The sequence below is a fragment of the Pan troglodytes genome, chromosome 14 (assembly GCF_028858775.2).
Source record: "Pan troglodytes isolate AG18354 chromosome 14, NHGRI_mPanTro3-v2.0_pri, whole genome shotgun sequence".
Taxonomy (NCBI): domain Eukaryota; kingdom Metazoa; phylum Chordata; class Mammalia; order Primates; family Hominidae; genus Pan; species Pan troglodytes.
Window position 1 is genome coordinate 95,802,385 of NC_072412.2, and position 26,549 is coordinate 95,828,933.

The window sequence follows — 26,549 nt, forward strand, 5'->3', positions numbered from 1 at the left end:
AAGATATTTGGGGAGAAGAATACAATGATATGTTCACAAAACATTTTTATCACTATGTGCTCTATTTATCAATGCACTACAGAGAGGAGATCAATTCAGAAAAAGAATTCATCACTTTGCAATAAAGAAATAAAAGAATCCAACTTTTTTGAACTTTAAGTGTTGAAGGAGGCATCTTTCTTATTCCCAACTATTTGAAACCAAAACTGAGAAAAACTTTGATCAATAAAAGCAGATTGAAGCCCATCCTTGTGTGGAGAATCAAATTAAAAGGATGATCAATATACTTGCTATCCAAAAGCTTTAAGATGCTTCACAGTAAAAGTCCATCTAAGTGTGTGGAATGAAGTGTATTCTTTCAATTGGACAAAATTGCTCTGTGAAAAGAGGACAAAGTTACAGCCATATCACAATTATTGACAAATTTAAAGTACTGTCAATTAATTTTAGAGAGGGCAAAATGACTAGATTAAATTGGCAGTTCTAGGAAGGGGGAGATCCAGCATTCAGACAGGCAGTCAGCTCAACATGCGTTCTAGTGAAGTTTCAAAAGTAAAACACATACCAACATTATGCATGCTATCATAGAAAGAATGAAGGTTGTATTACATCTAATTTCACATCAACAACATAATTTGGCAAAAGAGAATAAAATAATGGTTTCAGAATTGTAAGCAAAAGAAATTCTGGATCTAAAATTTGGTATTCCATCAAATGTCCACCAAGAGGATAAAAGAAATATTTTCGGATATACTAAGACTCAGAAATTTTATTTCTTTCACAATGTTGCTTAATGAAAAAGTCAAAAGAGAATGCATTCTGGAAGAGAAAAGAAACAATCAAGAAGAAAATATGCCATCCAAAATGCATTCTACCTACTTCAGAGTATAAAGAATAAAAGCACTATGATAAGAGCTGTGCACCTCTCCTAGAAAATGACTGTTTACATTGAACAAAAGTTCACAAGGTTCTGAGAATAATTTTTCTGTAGATCAGTAAATTTTATGAAGCCCAGTTAGGAATCTGGATAGCAGTATGAATGAGAGATGAGCAAATTATTCTTCTGTCAACTTGAAAAAATAAACACAATTAATAAATCTCATGGGTCTGAGAATCTATAAAAGACAATTCAGATAAAAAAGAAAGCACAGACATGACATAATTTTGAGTTATTCTTTTAATTTAGAAATTGTTGTGAATCTGACCATAAGGTTTTTAATATTTAACTGCTAACAGCAGACTTTTGGTGATAAATCATTTTGTATCTTTTTAAGTAGTCCTAGTCCTCTAGATATATTTATACAATTAAGGCTTTGTAAGTGCTATTATCAGTTTTCAATTATGTAAACAAATCTTGAAACAAATCATAAGTTACTCTTATATTTACAGAACAGAATTTTCTTATGTAAACCTTAGCAATAGAAAAGGGAAGGGATAGCTGAACGAAGTTTGAAGGTAAATAAGAAATCAGCCAATTGAGGGTCTTAAGTTGATCTTAAGTTAACAGATCAATAAATACAAGATATATTATTTAAAATTAGCAATTAAACAAAAGTGTATAGAAAATAAAGTCACTATAAATCTGTCAACCAAAAATTCTAAAGCATGAAGGAGATGTCAAATGATCTGTATAATATAGTGATTTGATCATATTTTATAAGAAAATAACTAAAAATAAAATAAATTAAAGGAGAATATAGTAGGTAAGTTTGACTTTGGGATAGTATATTAGTTTTCCAAGACTACCACCAAAAGTATCACAAATCAGCGTTTTCCATAATCTCCTTGTCAGGTTCAATAGTTCAATAATTTTCTATAACAGTTTATATAACTCAGGAAACACTTTACTCAAGTTTACAAGTTTATTATAAAGGATATTATAAAAGATATGAATGTACAGCCAGATGAAGAGGTACATGGAGCAAAGTCCAGAAGGGTCCTAATAGAGTCACTTTTGTGGACTTGGAGTACGCCACCTTCCTGGCATGTGGATGTGTTCACCAACCTAGAGGCTCTCCGAATCCGATAGATTAGGAATTTGTGTAGAGGTTTCATTCATGTGAGCATGATGGATTTACTCAATCTCTAATCCCACTCCCCTTGCTAGAGGATGTGGGAGTAGAACTAAATATTTTTAGCTTCTAATTATGACTTGGTCTTTCTGGTGACCTGCCCCCATCCTGAAGCTGTATGGGAGCCCACCAAGAGTTGCCTCATAAAAATGAAAATGTTCCTGTCACCCAATAAATTTCAAGGAACTCAGAAGATCTGGGTAAGATGCTTCTATCAGTTCCATCACTCAGGAAATTACAAGAGTCTTAGGAATACTGTATAAGCAACCAGGTGCAGGGATCAAATATGCATATCTTATTGTGTCACTTACCTGTAATCTTTCTAGCAGATCTTTGTAGCCCAGCAATATCCTTGATGTTCTCTTCCCAAAATTCTTTGATATTATTTTGCAATATAAATAGGCTGGTAATTTTCCAAGTCTTCAAGTTCTGGTTCATTTTTGCCTAACAATTCTTCAATTTATCTCTCTCCTCACTCAGGTTGCTATAAGCAACAAGGAGAAACCAGTAAACACCATCAATACTTTGTTTAGAAATCTCCTTAGCTAATTATTCAAGTTTACCACTTAAAAGTTCTATTTTGCACAAAACCCTCAAACACAACTCAGCCAAGTTCTTTGCCATTTCATAACTGGAATCTCTGTTCCCCCAGTTCCCAATATCATGTCTTAATTTCTGTCTGAGGCCTCACCACAAGCATCTTTAATATTCATACATCGACTGATGTTCCATTCATGATTATATATGCATTCTCTCTGAAAATAGAAGCTTTCAGCTCTCCTTTTTTCTGTGTACTCACCAGAACTGCCTTTAATGTCCGTGTTTCTACAAAATTTATTCCAGGCAGTGTAGGTTTTTTTTTCCTAACATGAACCTCAGTATTATTCCAGGCTCTGTTACCCAGTTCCAAAGCCACTTCCACATCTTTAGGTATTTGTTACAGGAGTACCTCAGACCTGGTATCAAAACATGTATTTATTTGGTAAGACTGCAGTAAGAAAGTACCACAATTCTGGAAGGTAACAGTCTGAGATCAAGATATTGGTGGGGTTACTTCCTATTGATGCCTCTCTTTTGGCTTGTAGAGACTGTGTATCTCCTATGTCTTCACATGGTTATCATGCTGTACCCATCTGCGTCCTAATTGTCTTTTCATGTAAAGGCACCAGTCATATTGGTTATCAGAGCCTACTTTAATGACCTTGTTTTAATTGAAGTATACCTATTTAAAAACATTATTTCCAAACACAGTCACATTCTGAGGTTCTGGCTGTTAGGATATCAACATTTAGATTTGGGGAGAACACTAGCCTACAATAGAGGGCTACGTCAGAGTTTGGCAATGATTACCAGATGTCTATTCAATATCCATTATTTTCTTAGTAACAGAACCACAATTTTATTACAACAGGCAATATTCCTAGTTAGAGATTATAGTTTTATGGCTCTATTGTAGGTAAGTTTGGCAAAATATATATTAGAAATGTTACCTGCAAATTCCAATTGCCATTTGGAGAACAACTCTTTGCTTGAAGATGAAAGTCAGTTAAATATATTGTGCCTAAAAGATAAAAGTGTCCAAGGTCTCAACAAGCAGCTGTCATACTATCCCTGGAGAACTGATAACTTGAGATAAATTTGGTACAATTATTCTGAATATAGTAACTTAAAACAAATATTTATTTACTGCTCACAGGTTGGCTGGTGGACTGTACTTTCACTAATTTGAGCTGGGGGTCAGCTGGACTTCAGACTTTCAAGTATACTCCAGGTGTCTTCATTCCAGGATCTGAGCTAAAGAATTAACAACTTCCTAGTATGTTTTCTTCTGATTGGGGACAGAGGACATGTATAGAGAGATGTGGAAATTTTCCAGACTTCTTTAAGACTTTTCTTGGAAGTAGCATAGTAGAATTTCCACTTATATTTTATTGGTCAAAGCCAGTCATATGGTTAAGTCCAAGTGATGAGGCACTGAAAAGTTAGAAACAAAGGAATGCAAAATTCTATTCCAGGGAGAGAGGAAAACATTCAGAACAAATATCCACAAATAATCCAACATTCCACCGTTGTTTAACACCCTGTTGTTTATAATAGATAAAAGAAATGTTTATTGTGTTTAAATTCCTATTATTCATTTGTTACTAGTAGCCTGGTACAATTTTAACTTATACCCAGAGCTACATACAGTCTTTTCAATTTCACTTGTTAATTCCTCTGTGTTAACAGGTTATTTTGTGCTGTACATTTTAACTTTCATAATTGTAATATTAATGTAAAGAAAAGCCTTTTTGAAACCCAAAACAAAATTTGAACTGTCTTGTAGATGCCAAAAAAGGGAGTTTCAACCAGACAAGAGTTTAGGAGAGTATTTTGATGGAAAGAAGATAGCAACCATAGGACTCGGTTGTAGACATCCAGAAGATGGTGCAAAACAGTAGCTGCATTTCAGCAGAAGCCCAATGGATGTGGACAACAATGGCTTAACAGAGGTAACAGGCTGCCATGAGCTTCATAAAAACAAATTCATGACACTAATTGACTTATTTAATATGAGAAGAATCAAGATTTTCACACTCAAGTTGAGGACATACTTAAATTAGCCAACCAAATAAATGTATGTAATATAACAATACCCTTTTTGGAAGCTAGGGAAGCAGTATTTTTTACTGGTAGAGATCAAAAAATTCTCCCTAAGTGAGTGTTGTATACTTTGTGAATGTGTGGATATATGAATGAGTCAGAGGGCAAGTCTTTAGGAATTTTCTTTGTAACTCTGAGTAAAACAGTAGTGTCAATATTCCCTTGGGTTAATGTAAGCAGATCTGCTATTAATACTAGGCAAAAAAAGGAAATAATTCTTGAACTTTCTCATATTTTATATATTATGGTAAATTATGCTGAATGAATTTTAAAAATTAATCATTGTGGAATGTAAATTTAATTTTCTTAAAATATATCAGGACTATACTATAGTTTAAAATTCATGAAAAATTATAAGAAGTTTACATTTATTGACAAAAATTAAAACTATAGAACTCTTGAATCACCAAACCTAATTTCATACTTCAGCGATAATTCTGTGTGAACAGTATTTCCAAAGAGATGAATTAATGTATGTAGCCTATTAAAGTTCCTTGTGAGAGTGAGATAATTCTATAAATACATAAAGAAGTTTATAATTAAACAAAACAACCTTTCATTATGTATTGACACTGCATGATTAATAACTGCTTTCTAAATTTGTGATGCTTACTATATATACTTGTATTACATTTCAAATATTAACATAATTTTCTCAACATATATTTAAAAATGTGTTTTCTATAAGATACATGCTAGATAGTGTAAGTCTCTACATGAAGCCGAAACTGTAGAACCTTCTCCTTTTAGGGAATTTATACTACAATTTTAGACTGCCTTCTGATGTTAATTTAAACTTATTTCAAATAGAATACTTAATTAGTAAAACAAATCCAACTCTACAGCATCTTTGGATGAAAAAACAATGAAGACTGCATCCAGAGAAAAAATACCCAATATAGAAAACAACAATTTTATCTATCTTTCTCTACTTATATTCTTACCATTCTGTTTTATAATTCCAAGTTGGATCTATTTCTGTACTCAAAAACAGAATAGTATTTGCCACTCTTCAAAGACAGGATGCTTTTTTAGAAATTTGTGTCTTTTTTTCATATGGTTTTCTCTTTCCGTCTTCCACCTATTAAACATAGATAGCATTCAATACCTTGGTTAAGTATGATATTTTATGTGAAGCTTTCTGTGACCATAAAAGATCATTAAATTTCTTCCTCCTTTGAATTGTATATATTTGCGCATCTCATTTAATTCCTACAATAAACCTACTTCCTTTGATAGGCATAAACACCTTCCAATTTATTGATAAGAAAACAAAGTTATAGAAATCATAGACCTTTATCAATGTCATTGAACGACAACAACAAAAATATGTGTTAAAGGTTGCTTTTATTTAAGCCAGTGTCAGTTAAAATTCTAGTTCTTTCTACTATCCTAAACTACAGTGTTACTTCTCTCTCTCTCTCTCTCTCTGGCGGCCGTTATGACAAATGGATTGCCTTCCAATTCCATGTAAGTGTGTCATTTTCAGTAAATTATCGATGTGTTTTCTGTGAGAAGAAAATATATTTTATAGTATCTATAGACCCAGCACTCCGCAATTTCCTGACACACAGTAGGTGCCAAATGAATATTTATTTATCTGACCTGGAAAAAGACTCTATTTGTCAAGACGTGCTCCCCTATTTAATTTATGGAAAAGTGTCTTTTGCATTTTTTGAAGATTTTCCAGGAAATAAATTGCTTTTGAATGCTCACATTATTTCATTTTGACACACTTGGAAAGATTATGAGAAGCCCTGTAACTAATATAATCAAAGTAGTATGACTTAAAGGATTCACTGACTTGCAGAGCTTGAGAAAGCATTTGGCAACCTTAACTTAGCTCACTGATAGGAACTAACACTTTTAATAGTTCTGTCAGAATGCCTAGATACTTCTCTGAGAGATGCTACAGGAATTTTTATACATCAACAGTAGTAGATATAAATGATTGTTGTTTCCTTCATGTCTTAATATGTGTAACTGATACTGATCTTCAGGGATTGTTATCAGTTGTATTTGATGGCCATTACCATGTATTTGGGAAATACAAAAAGAGCATCTTTAAATACAGTGGAACACCACAGTGCATGGCATATCAAGTCATTTACACTTTTTTGGCAGCTTCCTGTAGTATAGCAATGTCGTTTCCTGCCATTAACAGATGGAGTCTCAATGTGAGAACTGCTACTGTAAAACCTGCAATATGTCAGGTTAAAGATTAAGTGAAATCAATGTTAGAGGGTGCTATCATCTTATATATTAAAATTGTACGTAATGTGCAGATTATAAGCTTCATGAATTTACTTATTTAAAAAATAAGATTTATGGCAAAAACTTCAATATAGATAAGGCACATTAGGGAAACAAACTTATGTCCCTGATGTGAGTGACAGATGCTATCAAAGCTGTACAACATCATGCTTCTCTGCTTTTCAAATTAAAGATGTACAAAACAAGAACAATTTTATGGGTTGCTGTTAAGGTTGATGAACCGAGAAGTTGACAGCTTTTAAAATGTTTTAAGTGTGTATAATTGTGTGCATTAACATCAAGAATTTCTCTTCCCGCTTTTTCCAGATAAATGGCTTCGTGTCAAACACATTGTTTCAACTTTCAAAATTTTAAAGGGCAAGTGGCTTGAAATATATGGGGCTAAGACACGTATTTTTGTCCTTAAGTTTAAATTCAAACATGTTTATAATTATGAAAATAATTTGATTGCCAAATTAGACTCAGTTCAGAGATTTTGCCCATTATTTTAATGATTCAATAAATAAACAAAGGAAAAACAGGGAGAGGTCAGAGTGATTCCTTCCTTCACATATCAAACATAAGCTCTTTGGCCCTGAGCAATGTATGGGGCCTTTAGCAGGGGATACATGTTAGTTACTATATAAATGGTAAAACAGCTCTACTTTGTATCCCAGACTTTGTAGACTTGGTATAGCTTATGTAATATGTTACCAAAAGTCATACCTCATCAATCCCTATATCCTAGGTTTGCTTTGCCTACGCAATGCTAAACCAAGGGTATCCTGCTAAATGAATTTCCTAAAAATCCCTCTTCATCTAAAATATATTTTGCCTATTTATAGGAGATTGATCATTAGCAGCTTCGTTAAAAAAATTAGGTTGGGTTATCTGCTTTCATTCCTTTCAGGTAGCACCTTCCATCAGTTAATCAAGAAATAAATAAATTAAAGGCCATGTGTATTATCTTCGTCTCCAATCATTAGCAAGTCAGTGATCAGTTCTGTATAAATTCTGTGATCAGGTAAAAAAGAAAGCTACTACCTTTGATAAGGGATCACAAATGTATGTATTCAGCAAACAGAAGCAAAGAAATAAAAGTTATATTAAATCAGTTTTAATACCTATGTTTAATTAAATTTAAAAGAAATAAAATGGTTCTAGACCACATTAAGTATTTGGTAAGCTTATCAACATGCATGATATAAACATACTTATATATAGAGTGATGTCACATTCTTATAAAATCATTATGATTTTCAAACAACAAAAAAACTGCAATTTATGGAGCAATTCTGGCAATTGAGTCAGATAGTCTGAGGAAATGATTCAAGGGAGAAAATTACTAAGTACCAGACAGGCACTTAATTTGTAGAAGCAATTAAAAAGTTAATCAGACCTGATCCTCTCATTCATATTACACAGACCTTGAAAATGTGCAATTTGCATTCCTTGTTGAATAGTAGTAAAGTGTTTGCATTTACCTTGCCAGTGTACAGAGCTGGCATCGTAGATAAGCAACCAGTGCAGTCACACAAAACCCCAATGTAGAAAGAGTTTAATGATCTGTGGTTGCCATCTTGAAATTCACAATAATTTTATCTTTGAATGTGTGCTTTGTATGTGAAGTCAGACGAGACAATGAAGCATATGCTGGGGCTTGGAGTCTTGGTTCACACATGGCTATTCCACACCGCCTCCTTCCACTCCTGGGTCGGGTTCTCAGCTGCCTATTTCCTGACTTTTGGTGCTCCATGCAATGCCCATCTGCCTCCTCCATCAGCAGCCTGTGACTCTGCCACTCTCTGCCCCAATTGGAGTGTGGGTGTGGGCTTAGGGAAAGCTGGGACCATCTTGGTGGGGAGCAAGGGAGTATCTGGCAGCACCACCGCACATTCGTCAGAAGAATAGGTGGGAGCCTCTTGCCCACACCCACAACAGGTACCCACAATGTAATAATCACAGGAAGTAGTTGCCAAGCTGAAGGCTATCCTTCATAACAACAAAAAAATAACATTGGCTTTATCAAAACCTGAAAGCTTGCTTAAGAGCCTCCAAAATTCTAAGATGTAGGCCTCAGAGGTGTTATCTAGCTAGTAATGATATCTGTGGAGTCCAGAGGAAGGACTTAATAGAGATGAGATTCAGGTCAGGGCAAGGGCCATTGCTAGGGGGAAGCTTATAGGACTAGCAAGTAAACTGGAAGAAGTAAGTCTTTTTTCCCTTTTTGGCCTTCAAGTCTCCATCTGAAGCCACCAAATAGCAAAATATAATGGGGAACCCTCTGTCAAAGGAGGAAGCTGATGTGAGCATTGGGGTGAACAAAACCTTCATCTCTAAACTATCTGTAGCCTCAGTGATCCTACCCACACTTGCATTGATAGCTGTAATGTTTCATTAACTTTTGCTAGTGGACATGGAAGTATTAACAGGTGACCTATGAATAGATTGCCCCATACCAAAGATATAGGAACAAACTAATTTCTCCATAATAATTAGGACCAGCTATACTAGCCCATATAGTAACCTCCTTCTTTGCCTTTGGCTAGTGATATAGGAGACTAAAACTAGTAAGTGTGTCTCTTAACTTCAGGTTCAATGTATATCTTATAACTAGTGACATAAATGAGGCTTCAATGATCCATTCCGGGAACGTGGATATATGGCAAACCATTTGAATATCACAAATTTAAGCCCATTGATAAACTCTTTGTTCTGTTAAATAGTATGTAAATATTTAGATCTGAATGCTGTGTTAGTTTTCTTCTGTTTTTTTTTTTTTGTAAATGGTCTAGATATAAATTTTATCAGCTGATGTCTTAATGTTAACAACATTTTGATTTTTATATTGTTGTGTTATTATAGTAGCTATGTATACCTTCTGACTGTGTATTTCTGTACTAGTCCATTCTTAACACTGCTATAAAGAACTAAGACTGGGTAATTTATGAAAAAAAAAAAGAGGTTTAACTGACTCACAGTTCCACAGGCTTAACAGGAATCATGACTGGGAGGCCTCAGGAAACTTACAATCATGGCAGAAGGGAAAGAAGAAGCAATCACATCTTACCATGGTGGAGGAGGAGAGAGAGAGAGAATGGGGGGAAAGTGCCACACACTTTTAAACCATAAGATCTCTTGAGAATTCACTCACTATCATGAGAACTCACTCACTATCATGAGAAGAGCAAAGGGGAAATCTGCCCCCACGATCCAATCACCTCTCACCAGGCCCCTCCTCCGATTCAGCATGAGATTTTGGCAGGGACACAAATCCAAACCATATAAATTTCTTTCTCACTTTTAAATGTGTTGCATTTTTCTGGACCAGAAATAATGGATATATAGGCCGAAGTTAAAGGTTTTGATAACTTTCTGTAGCTCTCACTTCATAGGTGCCTTTTTCAATTATGTTCTTAATTTTACAATTAATTTTACTTCCTGTAGAATCCTTAACTTCTACTACCTGCTTCTATTTTTCGCCTTTCTTCCTAGTTCCACTGGACATCTTCTGCTTCCAAGTTGTATCACTCCCAAATGTAAAAGATTGTTACTTCTGAGTGTAGTGTTTTTGTCCTGCATTGTTCCATACGTATGATATTTTTGAGGAAATGTTAAGAGATTTGAAATCAGGCAACTGTCATAATTCTGTAGGAACCCAAGCATTTCGGGTATTTTGAATCACACAAGACAGCATTATTTTTACTATTATTACTTAAGTTTTTGTCTTCAGTCAGCATTCACTAAGAGTTTTGCACATAATTGCCTGTTTGAGGATTGTAAGTTTCTTCAAAATTTTCATATTTCTATTTGGAATGCTTTATTTTCTACCTGAAGTAACAGCATTAGTATGACTACTGCAGGTCTATAGATGATGAATTCATATTTATTTGTCCAAAAGTGTCTTGAAATTTCACTTTGAGGAATATCTTTATTAAATTTAGATTTCTGGGTTGGAAGATATTTTTTCATCCTTTGAGATAGCAATTTCAGGGTCTCCTGAGCTCCATTGTTTCATTTGGAAAATTATTTCTTAAATTTAGCATTGTTCCTTTAAAATAATATTTCTGTCTAGCCTACATTTAGAATTTTATCTTTTTTTAATGTTCACATACTTCGGTATGACATGCTTAGATGTGGTTTCCTTTTTATTTATTATGACTCAGATTTTTAAAGATTGCTCTATCTCACGATTGACATTCTTTAATAGTTTGAGAAAATTTCAAACACAAGTTTTGTATTCTCTCAATTCTTCTAGAATTTCTTCTAGAACTATGTCAGCTTGCAATATATCAGATTTTTTGCTATTTTTCATGTGTTCTTTATGTTTCTGACATTTTACTGTCTATCTGAATATTGTCTATTGATATCATTTTCAGTTAACAAATCTGTAATGACTAATCTGTTAAATTTTTTATGGATTTTTAAAAAGTTATACAATACTCACGTTTAAATTTAATATTTAATGGATTGCTATTCCTGGTGAAATTCTCTTTTTATTTACTTCTTAGTTATTTAAATATCACGTTAATAAAACTTTAATACCTACTGATATGGTTTGAATCTTTGTCCCCACCCAAATATCATGTTCAATTGTAACTCCAATGTTGGAGGTGGGGCTTGGTGGGAGGTTGTTAGATCATGGTGGTGGATGTTTTATGAATGGTTTAGCACCATCCCTTTGGTGCTGTTTTCATAATGGACTTGTCAGGAGACCTGGTTGTTTAAAAGTGTATGGCACCTTCACTTTCTGTCGGTCCTGCTCCTGCCATGTAAGATGCCTGCTCCCACTTTGCCTTTTATCATGAGTGAAAGCTCCCTGAGAACTTGCCAGAAGCTGATACTGCTATGCTTCCTGCAGAGCCTGCAGAACCATAAGCCAGTTAAATCTTTTGTCTTTCTTTATAAATTACCCAGTCTCAAGCAGTCTCAGGTGTGTCTTTATAACAGTATGAGAACAGACTAATACACCTACATTAGTTCTCACTATTTTTCATTTATTTTCCCTAATGATATCTATTTTTTAACAAAATATTGACAATGCATAATTTTGTAATTCCGTTATCTATGGTTTTAATATTTTAATTAAATATTTTAATTAATATTTTGATATTGACAAAACAAATATAATTTTAAATTATAAGCTACTGCCAGTACTTGTAGATAAAACTAAAAATCACTCAAGAATTTAGAAGTTAGGACAGAAATTTGCTTTCTAAGTGAGGTCTATAATATCAGCAAAATAGTGTATTTGTATGATTGCTGGGCCACAGTGTAGAATTAAATACTAATAATTAAGTAACTCTTTTATGTGAACCTCAGAGCACAAAATTCACATTCAAAACTCTTCAAATCCCACATTCTACACATCTACTTTGGCTCACTCAAGATTGGCAAAATTTAGGTTCGTTATAGGTAATGTAGTAGCAATGAAACACAAATAGCTTTATCTAATTTTCTTTAATCTCATTAACTAATAAAAAAGAACACTCCTCATAAAAATCTTAATGAACGAAAGGGACATATTTTTGTAGTATATTTGGTAAATAATGAAGTGATCTGTCAAATATAAATAACTCTGCTCAAGTCTTCCTAAATCTCTTGCTATTGGTCTCATGACAAAATGCTTTTATTTTCATTGAGTGAATTTGTTGAGCTATCATATTATCTCTGTTGAGTTAAAATCTTTGGTTATTCAATTTTAAAAAGATAAACTATCCAAAGAATTAAGCACCTGTCCCCTAAAATGTCACAACAATAGGACAGAGAGTTCATACATACCCAAACCCAGTTTGGACTATTGTTCACATCTTACATTAGTATGGTACATTTGCCATAATTACTGAACTAATATTAATGTATTATTTAACTAACATGCATATTTTATTCAGATTTCATTAGTTTTTCCCAGCTATTCTTTTTCTTATTCAGGACCTCATCCAGAATATCATCTTACTTGTATTTATTATGCTCCTCTTGGCTGTGATAGTTTCTCAGACTTTTCTTGTTTCTGATGACCTTGATAGTTTTGAGTATTAGCAGTTGAACTGCTTTAAAGAATGTCCCTCCATTGAAAATGGTCTGATGTTTTTCTCATGATTAGACTGGGGTTATGGGTTTGGGTGAGGAAAATCATACAAATAAAGTGCAATTTCATGGTACCATATAACGGAAACATACTTTCAATGTGGATTAGCACTTTTGTTGTTAACCTTCATCAACTGGCTAAAGTAGTGTTTTTCAGATTTCTTTAGTATAAAGTTACTCTTTCTCTCCACTTTCCATACTGGACTATTTGAAACAGTAACTATGTGCAGTTCATACTTAAGAGTACAGTGCAGGCCTGCTATAATTGCATATTTCCAATTTCTCTTTTCTGTCTCTTGTGACATTTCATTTATTTGTATGTAAAAAATCATTTAGCTCATTACTATTGTTAATTTAAAGTTATCTTTTAGATCACCTAGGAATAAGTTAACATAAAATAATGTTATCTTTATTTAATTCTTCTCTGATACTCTTTGTAATCCTTCTCTGATATTGTTTGATTCTTGCTTCAGAGCCAAGTTTCTAAACTGTATTATTTTATTTCTTCATAAATTCTTTAACCAATTTTGTAGTGTACATCTGCTTATGATGAATTACCTCAACTTTCAATTGTGAAGGTCTTTATTCTTTTGAAACTTTGAAGGATAATTTTGCTGGATATAGAAATTCAGGTTGGTGTTTTTATTCATTATTTTATTTCTGGCAAAACTTTAAAATTTGACTCCACTTTCCTTTCTCTTGCATGGTTTCTGACAAGAAGCATGCTGTAACTCATATTCTTCCTCTTCTATAAATAAGGTAGTTTCCCATTCACTACCCCTAGCCTCTTTTGAGATTTTCTCTTTGCCTTTGGTTTTCTGAAGTTATGTCATATTAATAGCTATGTTTCTTTTGGTTTTTATTTTGCTGGCTGTTCTCTAAGCTTCCTGGATCTGTGGTTTTATGTCTGTCATTAATTTTTGAAAAGTTTTCATTAATTGTTACTTCAAATATGTCTTCATCTCATTTCTCTCTTTCTTTCTGCATTTTCCTCTCTCTCTTTCTCTCTTATTTTTTTTTCTCATCTGGTATTCTAATTGCAGGTAGGCTACTGCTTTCGATATCATTTCTTTGATATTGTTTATTATTATTATTATTGTTTTTCATATTATTGTTTTTCATGTGGGAATGTTTCTATTTATGTATCTTCTGGCTCACTAATTCTTTCTTCAGACATGTCATGTCTACTGATGAGCTCATCAAAATTTTTCTCATTTTTGCTACTGTTTTTAAGTTCCAGTATTTTTTTTTTTTTTGAGACAGAGTTTCACTCTATCACACAGGCTGGGGTGCAGTGGCAAATTCTTGGCTCACTGCAACCTCCACCTCCCAGGTTCAAGTGATTCTCCTGCCTCAGCCTCCCCAGTAGCTGGGACTACAGGCGTGTGCCACCATGTCCAGCTATTTTCTGTATTTTTAGTAGAGATGGGGTTTCACCATGTTGACCAGGCTGGTCTTGAACTCCTGACCTTGGGTGATCCACCCACCTCAGCATCCCAAAGTGCTAGGATTACAGGCATGATCCACTGTGCCTGGCTGAGTTCTAGGACTTTATTTATTCATTTATTAGAATTTCTATCTCTCTGCTCACATCATCCATCTGTTTTCTCTCATTACTTTTTGTCCCATTATTTCTTTTAACATGGTAGTTACAGTTATTCTAAATTATCCCTCTTATAATTTCAACATCTGTTTATTATTGAGTCTGGTTGTCAGGGGTGCTTTTCTCTTCAGATTATATTTTTTCTTGTCTTTTACCATGCTTTGCAATTTTTTCCTAAAAGCTGGACATGATGTATTGGGTAATGGGAACTGACATAAACAGGCATTTAGCATGAAATTTTATGCTAATCTGGGTAGGAGCTGGGTTGGGTTAAAAGTCTTTTTTTGTAGCTGTAGGTGCTAAAATCTACAAATTTCTCTAGTGTCCTTGTTGTTGTCTTCCTCTTGACATTGGGTTTTCTAATCGTTTTTCTCAGACAGAGTCTGTGTCTTCTTTCTCTTTTACCTATAATCCACTGTTATTATATTGGTGTCTTACTCTAGTTGGCTATAAGGTGTGTAAGGGGAGGATGCTCTATAATCATAAGAATAAACCTCAGTATTTTGATGAGCCTTCACAAGTGTTTCTCTGGAGATATAATTTCCGGCCTTATCCCTGATGCCTCTTTCATTTCCTGGCTGCAGTGTTCCCAATTTATTTCATGTAAGTTCTTCCCCATTGTGACTTTTTTCCCCAATGTCTTTCAAAAATGTCTGCAAAATGCTATTTACTTAACAGAAAATAATACAAAATAATGAAGAGACCCAGAACCACAATATAAATGGTAATTCCTGTTAAAGAGCTGCTTCAATTTTTGATAAATGATTTTCACCATCCTTAAGAATTCCAAGCCAAGGTAGCACAATAGAAATAATGTCTCTGAAAGTCCCAGTTCTGTTCTGTCAATTAGCAGGTTTGTATGAACTATTAAACATTATGGCACATTGCTATGGGTATTTTTCTAACAATAAGTCATATTTCAATGGATGTACCACATTATCAAATTATTTTTCTTACCGTTGCACAGAAACCTGCACTCAAGCAGGGCTTTCAAATGAACAACCAGATCCAATACTGCAATTTCTTATTTCACTGGATTAAAATTATCAGGCACTTTTAAGATACCTATGTTTTGTAATATTTATAATGTGACTACATTTCAAATATCAAATAAAAATGTAACAATTCTAAAAGAGGACAAAATATCATGACTATTTTATTCATAATAACATTATCTCCAACATTTTTCAATTATTGATACATCAGTGAATTAGCCAAAAACATATGATTAAAGAATACATTTTAAATTGCAGTGCAAACAACCTATAATACAGATACACAAGGGAGTGAGATCAATTATATCACAAGGAGTAAGTTCTACATGAGAAGGATATTGAGATTTTATATGCCTTATTTAAAAGAGGGGGAATTGTTTTGGAAAAAGGTACTTGGATCTTCCAAAGTCAATTCAGAAAGATAGCATCACCCCATAACATTCTTAACCACTTCTAGTTGATACAGTGGTCAACATATCAAACAGAGTGCTATATCATTTTCATCCCATTTGGAAATTTCTCTTTTATATAGATTATCAGGATATCTGGGGTTTTATCAAATCTGAATGTTTATCCATAACCCACTCATTAAATAACTAGGTTTTATTTCTGGGCTGGCGTTTTAAGGTAAGCAATCTTTTTTTAAATTTTCTTTTCTATTCAGTCTTTCAAATAGCCTGTCTTCAGCTGTCACTTCAGGATATTTTTTAGTCTTATTTTATAAGTGGTCAGTCAATCATGGTGGTCCAATTCAGCAACCACTCTTAATGTAGGGATAAAGCATGAAGTGCCCAATGTACGGTTAAACCAGCAGCAGCAGTTGCGATATCAGTAGATTTTGATGCAGTTTTGTCAGAAGCTGATGTCACTCTCTAATCACAGAGTTTGGAAGGCTGTGCAATACTTCCCTGTGAGATGGTAAGTTTTTGTCAGTTCGTTGCAACCACTTTGAAAATCAGGCTGCTATATAGCCTTGCATGACTTTGCTGATAAGACTGTGTCAGCTCACCTGTTTTCAACTTTCCTTCTGCATTTTTCTGAGAGGCTAACAGCATGAGTAAAAGCAAAACCAGTAGTTCCATTCTCTTTCATTCTAGCCAAGTATAAGGTCTCTGGGCTCCTCTGTTTGGCAAGTTTTCACTGTAGCCTCCATAAAAGGCATTTGACCAAATGAGTCACACCAGTAGTAACATCACTCTCATCAACCCAGGAACAGCAGTATTTCTGGTCAAGTCCATTACAGGTACAATGAGGGGAAAAGGTATTTTTTTCTTTTGGCAAGAAGTTTAACCTCACACAAACCTTCATTTGCCCCCAACAAGAAAGAGATTTATCCCCTGTCTAATGTCATAGGGTTTTGCCAACAGACTATAATTTGTTTGGCCCCTTCATCCAAGCATCAAGATCTTCATTTTACAGTCTAGTTAAGATTTACCATTAAAGGTCATAATTTAGTGCAAGGACAAATGTGTCTGAAAAGGTGTTACTGACCCTTTATGTTTACAGTGCAGTCCTATAAACCTTGATTACCCTATTTAACATAGAAAAGAGACAAATTGATTCATCTGCGACCACTAGGACTTGAACTATCTAATAGGTATTAATGTCTCTTGTATCCCCTAACCAATTAGATTTTTCTTTTGGCTAATTAATTTTTATAGAACCCATAAAATCTTCTTACTCTGGGGATTGTAAACAAGTTTATATCAAAAGATGTTAGAACACGGGATAAAATCAAGGCATGTTGAGTTGGGCTTATATATCCCCAGTTATTTCTTATTCACAGTGTATTCATTTACGTAATTGGATAAAATATATATGGTTAAAATATTTCCGTACCAAGGTAAAATTTCCCTTACATTGACCATAACCACTCCCATCTGGGGTACTCATTAATTAATCAATTTGTCTGAAGGATGCATACTTTCCCATTCTGAGGATCCTGGAATGTTCTTTCTTATAAGCTGAACATCTGATGTTTTCATCTAGTGGAAGGTCAATTTGCAACTTGCTTGATGAAGTAAATGTTGTATAGGACATCAAAACAATCACAAACATCATTATAAAATAGGTTTATCTGACAAAAAATAATAACTAAACTAAACAAAAACAATATGTTGAAGAGAACCATAGCATATCTGGGGGTTCTCATTAAAGAACAATTTTTCTTCTCTCTCTAGTAAAGACATGTCAACTTCCCTAAGTATTGTAAACAGAGTTAATGTAGGGGAGTAAATACACCTAAATGTCCCAGCTGGGTTCCTTCTATTGGCTGTAGTCTCTGCACTATTAGAAATTATATCACATTGTTATGAGGATTTGTATAATAATTATTCAGGGTTAAACAGGTAAGTTGAGTTCTTATTCTTTTTTTTTTTTTTTTTTTTACCATTACGCAGCTATGCATCCACACTGCAGCTCTATGGCCTCAGAAGACTAACACGGATATTGTTTCTCAACAATTGTTATATGGCCAAGGTCTTGTTGCTGTGACATCCCAAATGAGGGATAGGTGAGGGGCAGGTAAAGGATGCTGCCTAGGCAGCTGGCTTGTGCAGCAAATGGAGAGTGTTGCCGTTCCCTGAGATAAGACACCTAAACTTAGTATAATTGGAGACGAAAATGACATGGCAAGTTTTGTATATGTTAGATTTTGAAGTGAAATTAGCAAAGATAAATATTCAGTAGGTAAGCTGGTGTTCACTATTTAAGAGATAGGAATATATGCATACTAGTTGAAACTGTAGAAATGAATGAAGTTCCACAGGAAGATTAAGTAGAGTAAGAATAGAATGTCTTGTTTTTTTAACTTAGGGTAGCTTTTCTTAACCAGGTCCTGTGAGACAAGTACATCTCGAGGTTTAAGACTGTCACCATATACAATGAACTAACCTCCTATGTAACTAAAATGGTATTAGCTAAGTATCAACTTTGTGAGAATTTAGAAAATATTGACACAAATAATTTAGAATTAATGTCATGACAACTTACATGAAATATAAAGAAAACCCTTCAATGATGTAATTCTAAATATCACTGCCTATTTTGCTATAAATTTGTAGATTTTACTTCTATGTATATTTAATTAATTAATTTGTTTGTTTGTTTGAAACAGAGTTTCACTCTTGTTGCCCACGCTGGAGTGCAATGGCTCCATCTCGGCCCACTGCAACCTCTGCCTCCCAGGTTCAAGTGATTCTCCTGCCTCAGCCTCCCTGGTAGCTGGGACTACAGACACCCGCCACCACATCCAGCTATTTTTTTGTATTTTTAGTAGAGACTGGGTTTCACCATGTTGGCCAGGCTGGTCTCAGACTCCTGACCTCAGAGGATCCACCCGCCTCGGCCTCCCAAAATGCTGAGATTACAGGCGTGAGCCACTGCACCCTGCCTCTATGTATATTTTAAACCCCACAGTACACTTTTTGTCTCAAACATGCAAATGTCTTTTAAATAAATTAGGAGAACAAATGGTATTTTATATTTGTGCATATTTACAGTCACTAGCGTCCTTTAATATTTACCCTACATTCAAATGTCCATCAGGTTCCATTTCCTTCATCTTAAAAACCTCCCTAGAGCATTTGTTTTAGTGAAGGTCAACTGGCTTCAAATCCTCACAGATGTGATCTATCTGAAAATGCCTTTATTTACTTGCATTTTCTAAGGATATTTTCATTAAATATACGATCCTGAGTTTGTTCTCTCGTTGTTCAGCACTTTGCGCTTTTTCATTAACCTCTCAGAAGTAAACCATCATTCATTTAGTTGCTTTCCTACGTATAATACGTCTTTTTTAGCGCTCTTCAGGCATTTTCAAAAATTTTCTTATTATTTTATGTTCGGCATTCAGTTATAACGTGTCTAGGTATGGCATTATTTGTATTTAAAATGCTTACAGTTAATCCATCTTGGAATTAGAGCTTTGATGTTTTAATTTTAAATTTTGGAACATTTTGACTTTGCTTCATTAAATATTTGTCTCCCTTTGCCTCTGTCTCTGTCCCTCTCTCTTTATTCCCCCAACTCCCTTTCTTTCTTTACTGAGTATCGATGATGCTCTGTTTCTTTATCTTTGACTATTTTCTCTCATTCCTGCCAGTCAGACAATTCCTACCAATATATCTAGAAGTTTATTGACTCTTATTTCTGTTATTTCCAATCTTCTGTTATGTTTATACAGTAAATTTTAAATATCAGATATTATATGTATGTTCCATCTGGTTCTTTTATATCTTATTAATTAATGTTTTTATTTTGTCTAAAACAAAGTTACTGGTAGACCTTTTTGACCCTTTCAGTGTGATTTTGATTTTTGTTGTAACTTGCTTATTTTTGTTATGTCTTTAGTCAATTTTCTTATCCAAGGGTGTAAGTCTTTACTGCTAAGGCATGACCTTTCTGAGGTTTCTGCTGAATGTGCAATGTACACAGTGAGGTCTCTCTAACCAGGCTGGGACAGGATCCCTGCACCTCCCAGGCCTGCATGATCTCTGACACCTCTGCTTGGCTCCCAGTCCCTCAGAAATAACTCATCCAAAAGCCCCATGAACATTCACCCTGCCTGCGTGCAGCTAATTCCTCAGCCAAGAACAAATGGTAACCCCTCCTTACCCTCTGGGGCTTCAGCACTGTGTAGTCATGTTCTCTGTCATATCCTGCCTATAAATTCTAGCTTCAGTAGCACCAAAGTCTTGCCTTTTCAGTTCAGCAAAACTGCATACTACACTGAAGCACAACACCCCAGCTAACAGAGAGTGTGTATGTCTTTTTCTTCTTTTAAGGATCACAGTCCTTATCTGGGTGCAATCTAGTGTCTGAAAATAGTTTTGTCATTCTTTTTCTAGATTTATGGTTGATCTGATAGGAGGGAAAATTTGGGTAAGTTATTCCAGTGTGATTGTACATTCACATCTCTTGTAAAAAAAGTTTTTCCTAGATGGATTTCATAATTTGAATCTTTGAGTTGCAGTCTTTGATGACGATTGGGAAATTCTTAGTTAGTATTGTAACCACATACAAGTCCCGGTGCTCACTGCCTGAGAAGCCTATTAAAAAGTAAGGTTTAGTGAAGGGAAAGCAGCTTTGTTAATCAAATAGCAGTTTGGAAATGGCCGGGCTCATGCCTCTAAAACACAATTTCAAATGAGTTTAAGAAGGGAAACCAAGTATGAGAAGCACACAAGAATGGTCTAGGATATGGGGTCTACATGTCTTGCTCCAATAACCATCTTGAGTTAGTGTCCATCTGAAGTACAGGCTGACACCATCTCAACAATGACTGGCTTGTAGAGTAATTGACTTGAAGTGATCTCTAAATGGGAGGGAATTCCTCAGCTGAGTATCCAGGACTGGTTCATTTCAAGATTAACCACTGGAAATTTTAAGCAAGCAAATAATTAGATAACCAAGCGCAGTGCCAGGAAGGGAGGGGAAGAATTTTGAAACACATCTCAAAGCTAAGAACAGAGAAGCGGAAAAAGGTTTGAAAATGCATTTTGGATCTAAACCGCCTGGTTACATTATGTCATCAAATATATTATTCCTGTGCCAGATTTTTATGCTCTCTCAGAATATGGTTATATTAGTCTCACTATCTACTGTTTCTTACTTTGTCTTCGGAAGTTTTCACTGGTTTGCTCTTGTTGCATTATTTGTATTGAATTAAGAAGAACCTTTTAGTTTGTTAATTTTCAAATTTGTATTGCAGGCTATTTTCACTACAAATCTATACCTTTTTTTCCACATCTATTATATATTCTTTATATTTTCCAGTTTTGAGCTAAAATTGTGAATATTCTTTTACCTTCTTGAAGTTAAACTGAAACAGAATTATATTTATATTAATGTCTGTATGTTAGCATTCCAATATCAGAAAGCAACTTTGGTTTCCCTAGACATGGAGGCTGTCAGAGCCCTCTGCAAACTCTCAGTCATCTTTCAGAATAGGCAAAGGGCTCCACGATAAATGTGGCTCCAAATACTAAGTTCCATTTTTTGTGTGTTTCTGTGTTCTATCATTGATTGTTGGTTCAATACATAGGTAAGATTTTTTCCAGGCATCTTTATGTAGTGCCTCGTATACATTTTATTTATTAACACAGCTATTATGTTTACTATATTTTAAATATTTATTTAATGGACAAATGATTTGAACTGATGCCATGCAGGAATATATAGAAAAACAATGGCACAAAAGTCCATGAAAATATACTCAATACAATTAGAAGTAAGAGAAATACAAAATTAAAACTACAATGAAATACCACTGCACACCCTCTAAATTAATTTAAAAACATTACAGAATACCAGTAAGCATGTGAAGCTACAGGAACTCTTCTGCATTATTTGTTGTTGTTTAAAATCCTAGGGATGGGAGCAGTGGCTCATGCCTGTAAGCCCAGCACTTTGGGAGGCCGAGGCAGGCAGATGACAAGGTCAGGAGATCGAGACCATCCTGGCTAACAGTGTGAAATCCTGTCTCTACTAAAAATACAAAAAAAAAAAAAAAGAATTAGCCGGGTGTGGTGGTGCACACCTGTAGTCCCAGCTACTCAGGAGGCTGAAGCAGGAGAATTGCTTGAACCCGGGAGGCAGAGGTTGCAGTGAGACGAGATTGCGCCACTGCACTCCAGCCTGGGAGACAAGAGCGAAACTCTATCTCAAAAAAAATTTTTTTTAAATTATATGTGTTTGATTTTTCAATGATATTGAAAATATATTTTTTACATTTATTTTCTAGTTGTTTGGTGTTAATATATAAATATTCAATTGATTTTCGAATGTTGAATGACATTAACGTTAATTCTAAATGTTTAGATTCTTTTTTATTTTGTGCATATGTAATCACGTATCTGCTAATATTAGTTTTGTTTTTTTTCTCTCTGAGGTTAATGTATTTATTTCTGAGATTTGTACATTTTATTTATTTTAATTGCAATAGTTCCTAGAGTAAGAATACTAATATAATGTTGGTATTCTTACTATATCAACAATAGAATTGTTGAGATGGACAACTTTATCTTGTTTTCGCACTAGTATGGAAAGGCAGAGATGATATAATAATTTTATTGAATTTTCTTGCCATTAAGAAAAATATGATTAACAAATGTTGAATTTTGTCAAGTAATATTTTCTGTACCTATTAAGATAAACCAAGTTCTTCCTTGTATTTTAACATAATAATGCATTTAAGCACATTGGTACATTTGATATTAACACACTAATGTGTGATAATAAGGTAAATCATGATTTAATTTCAGATGTTGAAACCTTATGTTTCTAAACCAAGCTGCACTTCTCTATTATATATTATTTCTTCTGTATATTGTTACATTTGTTTTGCAAGAATCTTCTGTTTATGATAGTTTATAACATTGTTTGTATCTGTGTTCGTGAAAGATATTAACCTTTAATTTTTCTGTACTTTAATATCCTTGTCTGATTTTGCTATCATTTTTTTTGTTGTTTCATAAAATTAATCAGAAAGTTTTCCCTCTTTTCTATTACCTGGAACACTTATATAATAAGATCAGTATTATTTTTGAAAACTATTTACATAGTCTCTAGTGAACATATTTGGACCTAGAGTTTTCTTTGTGAAATTTAAAAACTGATATGTAACTATTTATATTTTTAATTTATTTTTGACTGGGTGTGTATTTTTTAAAAAATTTGTCCATTTCATGTAATTGGAAAACATGTTGTAATAAAAGTAGAAACAATCCAAATATTGCTCAACTGGTGAATTGATAAACTGAAGTATATTCATAGAGTGGAAACGACTCCGAAATTTAAAAAGGCTAAATCATTGATATTTACAACAACATGGGAGAATGTCAACTGCTCAAAGGCAAGGGAAAGAAGCCATCCTTCAAGCCTACATATGGTATGATTTTATTTATATGACATTCTGGAAAAGATAAAAGTGTAAGGAAAGTGTTTTGAGTGACTGAGATTGGGAGGAGGGGACATGCAAGAATTTTGGAGACTGTTGGAATTGTTCTTTGTATTGGTTTTGGTCATGATTACACAACTATATACTTTTTTTAACCTTCAAATATTATATACTGTAAAAGTATATTTTCTGTATGTAAACTATATTTTTAATATATAAAAGTACAGTGAAATAAAAACCCGATGCTTTGAAGTTATGCTTAACATCTTGTCAACTGTAGTATCTGCCATGATATTTCCTTTTCTCCATCTTTTATCAGTCTTTGTGACACCTCTCTTCTTATTATAATTTGGATTAAGTAATACATGTGACACTTGAACATTATGAGGCCAAAGATGATTATAAAAACTGTGAAATTGCCTGACTTTATTTGCTTGCTTTGGAAACCTTAAGAAAAGGAAATGACAGGTTTAGGTCAGCCAACTCTCAAGCCATAACATGCTGTAAAAACCAGAGGAGTTCTTAGTAGCGTTTAAGGAGGCATAAAACGCATAGCCCCAGGCCTGACTGTGGTGAAAATCAGGCCAGGAATCAAATGTAAGCATAGGAAAGCTAATAGGAGATTGAATGCTAAGCCATGATATATATCATAGGTCAAAATAGTGTCATGATTGGTATGAGTACATACCCTTATTCTGGTATGTGAAAATTTGGAGAGCAGACTCTGAGAATTTTGAATGCACAGGTTTTCTTGAAACTTCTGTGTAAGTAGCTACTTTATTTCTTTGTGAACAAGAGCAGGTTTCCCTTATCTGAAAACCTTTCAAAGATCACATTTGAAGCAGTTGCTTTACCAAATGACACTTGTCCTCTTCCTTTCTCCAATTTACTAAAGAGAATAATTCACATTGTTCTTAGACCAACTGTTCTGTGCAGGAGATGCATGAGGGGAGAAGAAAAGGCACACACAATAATTTTAAGGGTAAACAGCCTTTATCCCAAGTATATGGCAATACAGGTATAATAAGCAAATGATATAATAAGCAAATTGATATGGGAAGGGGAGAAGGGAAAAGATACGTATATATTTACATTCACCATACTGTGGAGGAAGCATCTCCAGACCGAGAAGCAACAGCTTGGGCTCCAGAGTCAGACACTACACTCACCAGACTATGAACGATTCATCACCAGACCGGGAAGCATCAGCCTGGGCTCCAGAGTCAGACACTACACTCACCAGTCTATGAACGATTCATCACCAGACCGGGAAGCATCAGCCTGGGCTCCAGAGTCAGACACTACACTCACCAGACTATGGATGATTCACTACCAGACCGGGAAGCAACACCCTGGGCTCCAGAGTCGGCCACTCGTCCGTGCACAGACAGGAGAGATCTCATGAAGCTTCGGCACAGTCTGGGACCCTAGTTCTTTTTGTAACGAGTTGTTTGGCATGAGGCCCAGTCACAAGGGTCCTTCCCGACTGGGCTTAAGGAACACTAAAAGGTCAACTTGTTTTTGTGATTGTCTGTTGTTTTTCAATAACTAAAATATGGGAATAGATTGAAATAGAGATTTCTCAGAAACAGTGCTGGATGAATGCCTCAAGGGGCTCATACAGCCTGTTCCAGAACTTGGTGACCATTGTTTGTGTCCACGTTTAATTGAGTCCAAATTTAATATTTAACTTTTCCTCCACACCAACCTCCATGGAGAGAGTCTGTATCAGGTAAGAAGTAACTTAAACTCCAGAGGAAGTCTAGGGCATTGCTATCATGTATTGAGGTGAAATTTATGAAAATATAGAGAATTTTCAAAAGATATTTTTTAGATGTGGCAGAATGTAAAGTTGGATGGCAAAAAAAAAAAAAAAAATGCAAAACTCACTTATACTCTCCCATCATACAGGATTTAATTTTTTAGCCAGGATATTGGAGCTGTGCTAACATGTTGCCGGAATGACTTATTGAAGCTTGGGTATGATAATGACCTAGATGGACTTGACAAAAATGCCTTGCTATAGTATTAGAAAGAGCTGAGAAACTATGGGGGTTGATACATTAGAACCAACTTTTATGTGAGACCAGAGTCATCAACTCACTGACATTAACAACAGACAGTCACAAAAACAAGTTACTCAGGAGGGCTCAGAGGACCTGCCTTTAAAAAGCCTATTTGTCTTAGCTTAGGGTCACCCCAAAAGCAGCAGCCATGGTTAGTTCATTCATGAGACTTTTGCGGCAGCACTTAAATGGTTAAAGAGGGAGGCTGGCTAACATTTAAGCTAGCCAGGCATCCTATTCACTTGGCTGTCATGTGCCTCTTTTTTAGTGGATAATCTCTGGTCGGCAGAAAGATTGCATATTTAGAACTCAGAAACACAGTCTACATGCATCACCATTCTCAACATTTTCTTTTCTCTTTTCATTTGTTTTTCCTCCTAGTACTCGATCAACCAGGCAACCTATTTACTATTTACCATCTGGGACTCCATCTTCACCTGTACCTTGGGTTGCTTCTCCCTGAATTCAAAGAGAACGTCTATACCCTTACCACTCTCAAATTTGTTCATATCCTTTTATCATCATATTATAGGCCTAGTCCCTGACTAGGTCTACTGCTGCCATCAGTGTATTGTGTCAATCCATTGATGAGCCAGACCCAATTAGTTCCTTCTTTGGTGATTGTCCTAGGAGAGCCATCATGTGTCCATAAGTGCAAGCTGAGGAAGAGGCACCAATTCAACAGCTAGATGCTATGGGATCTAAGCCACCTATTTATATAATTTACATTTATTTATTTATTTGAGACAGAGTCTCGCTCTGTCGCCCAGGCTGGAGTACGGTGGCGTGATCTAGGCTCACTGCAGGCTCCGCCTCCCGGGTTCACGCCATTCTCCTGCCTCAGCCTCCCGAGTAGCTGGGACTACAGGTGCCTGCCACCACTCCCGGCTATTTTTTTGTGTTTTTTAGTAGAGACAGGGTTTCACTGTGTTA

The 26,549-nt window shown here is 34.8% G+C and overlaps 1 long non-coding RNA gene across 4 annotated transcripts in view; it reads right to left on the reverse strand.

The window, feature by feature from the left end:
• Window positions 1–26,549, reverse strand: part of LOC107967947 (uncharacterized) — a 34,017-nt gene that overhangs the window by 3,687 nt on the left and 3,781 nt on the right. The window contains exons 2-6 of one of the 4 annotated variants that reach the window (XR_010150540.1): window positions 5,660–5,796; window positions 3,767–4,046; window positions 3,563–3,633; window positions 2,872–3,028; window positions 2,384–2,556 (exon numbers count right to left, since the gene is read on the reverse strand). This is a non-coding gene — a long non-coding RNA (uncharacterized LOC107967947). Of the gene's footprint in view, window positions 1–48; window positions 378–2,383; window positions 2,557–2,871; window positions 3,029–3,562; window positions 3,634–3,766; window positions 4,047–5,659; window positions 5,797–26,549 lie in introns of those variants that run through there. The other 3 variants (XR_001708806.3, XR_010150541.1, XR_001708805.3) reach the window with 3 other exon arrangements.